The following is a 6,004-nucleotide window of genomic DNA, read 5'->3' as shown; positions in this document are numbered from 1 at the left end:
AATTATTTGAATTTGTTTCGATTGAAATTTTTGTTGTAATTATGTATAAAAAAGCAGATTTAAATAGCTTCTTTGTTTAATCATTTTAACACCAAATAGTTGTACAATACATGGCAAACTGTATTCTTTATTTTTCCCAGACACAGATATCAACCTAATCGAAAAATATGTATGCTCAGGGGTGGTATTCCAAACGCTTTCGCGGCCGTATTAACTCCTGTTTTTACATACAAAATACACGAGAAAAACTGTTTTCTCGTGCCGCAAGAGCGGTTCAGAATAGCACCCCAGATAGACGCGTGTGACGTTTCATCCTTTCTGTATTTCCCTAATAGTAGTGGGATTTTTTTGAAACAATGATGCGACTTGCAAAAAGTAAGTCATTAGAGGCAAGAGAGCCTTTGAAATGATGTCATGTTCGTTTCATTTCCAGCGTTCTTTACAAGTATCGCACTTTACGTGTATCAAAGGATTTCCTTTGAGGTTAAATGGCTTGTTCCTAAGTCCGTTGGTTTTCAACTCAAACAACTGGCGCTGATTCCTCTGGGTTAAATGGATACCTTTACACCTGTACGAAGTCGGCACTAAATGCAATCTTGGTGTTGACACAGTTCATGTGTACAGAGCTTAAGTTTCTAACCACTTTATGTGACGTAATCAATGCTACAACATTTCACACAATCAATGCATTGTAGTTTTGGTTTTTATGTGTTTAAACTGTAGTTTTACTTTAATACTACGTCAATAATTTTGATACGAAATACCAATCAAACATAGACAGACTAACGAACGCTTTCGCCTAAATAGGCATCTTCAAGAACATTTTTAACTCAAACGCACTGATCCGGGCGGATAAAGAATACAGTCCTGTGTGTAAATTAGAAATAATAACTGGAAACTAATATAATATTAACTCTGGACGTGTGTTTTCGACTCGTGGCTTCTTTCAGGTAAAAAATCGTAAAACAGGAAAACGAGTGGAGATAAGTCCGCCTCGCAGTGTCCCAGGTTCGATTCCTGGAAAGGTGGACTTTATATTTTGATTAAAAATATGTTTTTACACTGCAATATTTCACTATACATTCATTGGCACCTGAAGCATAAGACTGATCATTTCACCGTTACGTAACAGCTTATCAACATAACCCGTGCCCTATGCACCATTGGGTGCGGATAGGTATATGATGATTTTGATTAATTATTAACATACGCTGTTATTGTTGCCAATTACGGAAGGGAATGATTATTATGACATAAAAATTTCACAGTTATAATTTTCTTTCTTCCTTTGATTTATAAACGTAGTCCCATATTTTCTCCCAGGATTATGGGATTAGAAAATGTTTTTTTTACACACAATAGATATTTACCATTGGTGTGTCTCTATCGTTTTGCTTTTGTGATAAATTGACTTTTATGGGAGCTAGGACCATCCAAAAACTCAAAAAGGGGTCCAGTTTTTTCTGTCGTTTTCGAACGTACGGAATACAAATACAAATACTATAAATAATTTTTATAGTAACGGAAAAGCTACCGACACAGAACATTTCATTCTTATCCTTTCTTTTTTTAAAAAAAACATCAAAATCGATTCAGTTTTGAAGTGCGGAAAACGGGACAGCGAATTCGTCAAAATTCTTAACCACCGCGTATCCTCCGGCCGTAAATAATATTTTCACCTTTTAAAAATGGTTAAAGTATCACAGCCTCTTCATTATCTCTATTTTTCTTCCATCCGCATAGCTATCTTTTCTTTTAAAAAATCACCGTCAAATTTAATTTAACTTATACTCTTTAATTGCAGAACCCGGGAGGCGTTTACTGGGCCATTCTAAGAAAAAAAAGATTTTTCCAGAATATTTCCACACCGGTTGACATTTTTAATCATTTCCCCTTATCGGTTTAGAAAATTGTATTTTGAAAATAATTTTGGATGTTAGACCGAAGGTTTTAGACTCGATTTTTTTTCATTTCCGTTTATATTGCCACAGTGATCTTGGTTTATACCGAACAATTCATTTATAATGACAAGTTATGTAAATGCGACCATTAAAAAAAAATCCCTATCTCTGTTGTAATATCTAACAATCTAAACTCTTAAGGAACTAAATTCAAATATCTACTTGTCTACTAACATTTGGACAATAACAGATATTTAACTTCAAACCGGATTAACAAAACTCACAGCAATTTCGTTAAATAATAAAAATACATAACGCATTGTTTTGTTTTCTTAAAATATCTCGATAGTAGTTAAAACTAATAATCAACAATATTTTAAGTATGTTCTAATGTTTGTAAACAAGGCTGGAATTTACTCCCGAGGGAAGATGAATATAAAAGCCTAGACATTTACAGTATTTATGACCTGTCATTGCCTGGTTTAAGTGGGCAGTGTATACATGTGTAACATTTCACCATTCTGTCCGTGTCTGAATATTTACATTTTCTCAACCCTTCCATCTGTTGACTTTTATGCCCTGTAAATGTCTAGACTTACATATTCCTATCTCAAAAGTATTTTTCTTCTGTTTCAATAAATTTCAGTTTCAAACAACTATCGTTACGCCATTTCCCCGTAGGAGTAGGCAGAGAGGATGGACCGCCGAACACGTCTATCCTGACAAACATTCCTAGCTTCTTCCAAATTCATCAATCTTGTCATACATGCCCTTCGGTTGTGTCGGCTTTTGACATAACCAGACTTGAGGTTTTGGTTAATCTGATTCGTCATTCATTCGTTCTATACGACCAAACCATCTTAGTATATCAATTATACCCTTCTCGGATTTGCACTCTCGCCTGATTCATCATTCGTAACCCTGTCATGCATTGAGAGATCGCGTTTCGACTTTGCTCCATCTGCTTCCATCCTTCTTCAGTCAGTTCCTCAGTCAGTCAATCAGTTTTACCTTCATATATAGGTGTTAGGACTTAAACTCCGCTGTTCACTGCCAGTCTAGCTTTAATTAACACATTTTTTTAGCAATTACTGTGCACCTCAACAGGCTCTGCAACCCAATCACGCTGGTGAATTGCACAACACCCAGTCTTGAAAAAAAACACATATAATTTTTCCGTTCCATGGGGCATCGAACTCAGAACCTTTCGTGTGTGAGTCAAGCGTCTTAACCAGTATAACACGGAAGCCGCCAACTTGACTGACTATACTTAGATTTTTAAACAAAATGAAATGTTTTATCAATGAATAGACTTTCATGTAGTCTCCTCTAACAGTTATTTGCCAGATCTGTTTAGATTTCAATGATATATCGAAGGAACCGGCATTGGGTAAGTAGAATGCACAGGAGGACTTGTGAACTTTTTTTAACTAAGGCGAGTCCTCCTTCCCCGATCTGAGTGAATTTAACTCCTACTTGTCTCGATTGAGTAAAATTTCTTGAGGATCGTTAGAGTTCCGAAGTAATGAAACCGCGCCGGGGAAGTTTGATTACTTTACTCGCGATAAACGCTCAAGTATTCATACTCCACTCGATGTGTTTCAGAAGTTTTATTGATGAAATAGGACGCTAAATACGAACAAGGAAACATTTAGAATAACTTCCTGAGATTTATTGTTTAGGCGAGCAATATTAATCGCGGTATAACGAAGGAGTATAAGAATAAATGTCTAGTCAAAACGTTTCGTATAAAAGTAGTAAAGTGAAAATAATAGACGGACGTGTCAGAAGAACGATTTGCAAAGTTAAGGATTATTAACAGAAAAAGTTAGTACGATGATTAAGTTTTTATATTACAGTCAATAAAATTTTCCAATACATATTAACTTCTTTTGTATTTTCGGTACAGAGTTCAAGATAACACTAATCATTCTTACGGTTTACTCATCTAAAAAAGGAATAGATTACTCGAAATACCATTTAGTAATAGTAAATCATTTGTCGCGGTTGATAGTTAATGCTATTGACAAGATTTAAAACATTACGTATAAATTTATAGTATTTTTTCATTTTTGCTCATTTAATCTATACACGAGTATGTACCCAAATCTAGCAATAGCAAAGCGTTGCCGGGTTCAGCTCATAATATTATATAAGAAAAGAGTTTACAAAATTATATGTGTGCGACGTTTGTATTAATGTGTGTGTTTTTTTATTGCAAATAACTTTAAACACCTAAAACATTTTATTATAATGAAAAAAAATCAATCCGACTTTGGCCCTTTTAGACCCAAGACACAGATATTATACAATAAAAAATATCAACGAATTCTCCAGCCAGCCAAATACGTATTATTTGATGTTTTTAAAGTTATTTTATGATGACTGCAATCTACTAATTTAAATTTATTTCAACAGAGAGGGAAAACATTTTTGAGAAGGGAATATGGAAGTCTAGGCCTTTATAGGGCTTATGACCTGTCATTGGCTGGTTTAAGTGGCCACTTTACACACTGTGTTGTATTCACCATTCTGCCCATGTTTGAACATCCACATTTCCTCAACTCTTCCATCTGTTGAATTTTGTGAAGTAAAAGAGCTGAAACCTTTATCTCTGTTGAAATAAATTTAAATATGAACAACTCCCTAGGGAGGAAATCCAGCCAGTCTGCAAGCATTTGGACATATTCGAACATTGTTGCAATCTTCTATGTTTAAAAAATATTGAAAAGGTCGTTCAAAACGTTCAAATAATTTTGCAAACTGTGCATGCACAAAGTTCAAGAGACTTAATTCATGGCCTTAATTCTGACTGAATTTGGGAAAATGGCTAATGAGAACAACAGGGGTTTCACTCGCTAAAAACAATATTTGGAAGCATCACAACATAAGTCTTCCATTGAATAAAAGGTTTATTATCGACTTACAAATTTATTGGAATATTTAAATTCAACAATGAATTATATAAATTAATGAACGAGGACGTCTAGCACAAATAATACTATAAACACAATTAAATATTCATTCACTTTTTGCAAAGCTTCTCAAGTGCGGTCTTTCTTCGTGGAATATGAATCGCGATAAACGCTAAGCTCTCGGATGAGAAAACCACCGTGTGGTGGAGGCGCTCATTATAACCTGAAAAGGCCGTGCTTGATGGCTCGAGTCCTTAGTTCTGCTGCCATACAAAGGGTGTAATCAGAATAAGAACTTTCCTTTGCTAATCCTTCCAACGGGGGGTCAAGAAACGAGAGAATGAGAACAACTTTGTAAATTTGTAAATTCGACTTTAACAACCATAAAACGAAATTGGTCGAAATATGAATGAAGTTAAATCAATAAATTTAAAAACGATTGCAATCTAAAAACTACAAATCATTCGGATATGGATACAGTAATCGATTATTCAGATAAGTCGGAGTTTGAACCAGTTTCTATGATTAAATGAACTAAGGAATGTTTCCTAGGACGCATCGCCACAAAAAAAAACTTAGGAATGTAAATACGAAATTGTTACTATTTGTGTTTTAATTTACAATATCGACCGAACATGTTGTGGTTTTACACATCAAAGTTACTCAAATAACAAATAGCAGTTTAAAAAACCAAAACTTTGCCGAAAACAGTGAACGCATCGCTGTCGGTGGGGTGGATGGTAGAGTAGAGGATTGCAACAATCGAACAACGTACCATCGATATGCGCTGCCGAAGCTGAGAGTATTAATGCGGGAGCAGCGCGTACGCAGTCCCGACTACCAAAAATTACGCGCCCGAGTTATCCGCATTAGGGATAATCGCAAGGGTCAGCCCAACCGAAGTGCAATGGAAGAGCCTCGCCCTGGGGGAACCGCCTTGTTGATCACGGTATCCCCTACGCCAGGTAAGTATGCCTATACCGGGAACTCCCTGACTACATATTGACTGGAACCGCGCTTTCACGAGCGCGATGCGAACGATACTAAAGCCATCTGTTGAACGAACTACAAACAATATGTTCAATTGAAAAGGGAAAGTTCCATTACTTATATCAATAAAACTACGCTTATAGGAAATTCCCCTTTTTATGTATTAATTGCATCCCGAATTCTTTTCTTCTCTTCTAG

The 6,004-nt window shown here is 35.6% G+C and overlaps 1 non-coding gene across 1 annotated transcript; it reads right to left on the bottom strand.

Moving 5' to 3' along the window:
* Positions 1–5,626: 5,626 nt before the first annotated feature.
* Positions 5,627–5,789, bottom strand: LOC148280388 (U1 spliceosomal RNA). The gene has a single exon (XR_015822624.1). It is a non-coding gene; the product is annotated as a U1 spliceosomal RNA (small nuclear RNA).
* Between the last annotated feature and the right edge of the window lie 215 nt (positions 5,790–6,004).

The sequence above is a fragment of the Micrasema longulum genome, unplaced genomic scaffold (genome assembly GCF_059751315.1).
Source record: "Micrasema longulum isolate JH-2025_06_02 unplaced genomic scaffold, ASM5975131v1 h1tg000585l, whole genome shotgun sequence".
Taxonomy (NCBI): Eukaryota; Metazoa; Arthropoda; class Insecta; order Trichoptera; family Brachycentridae; genus Micrasema; species Micrasema longulum.
This window is presented reverse-complemented; position numbering and strand designations above follow the sequence as displayed.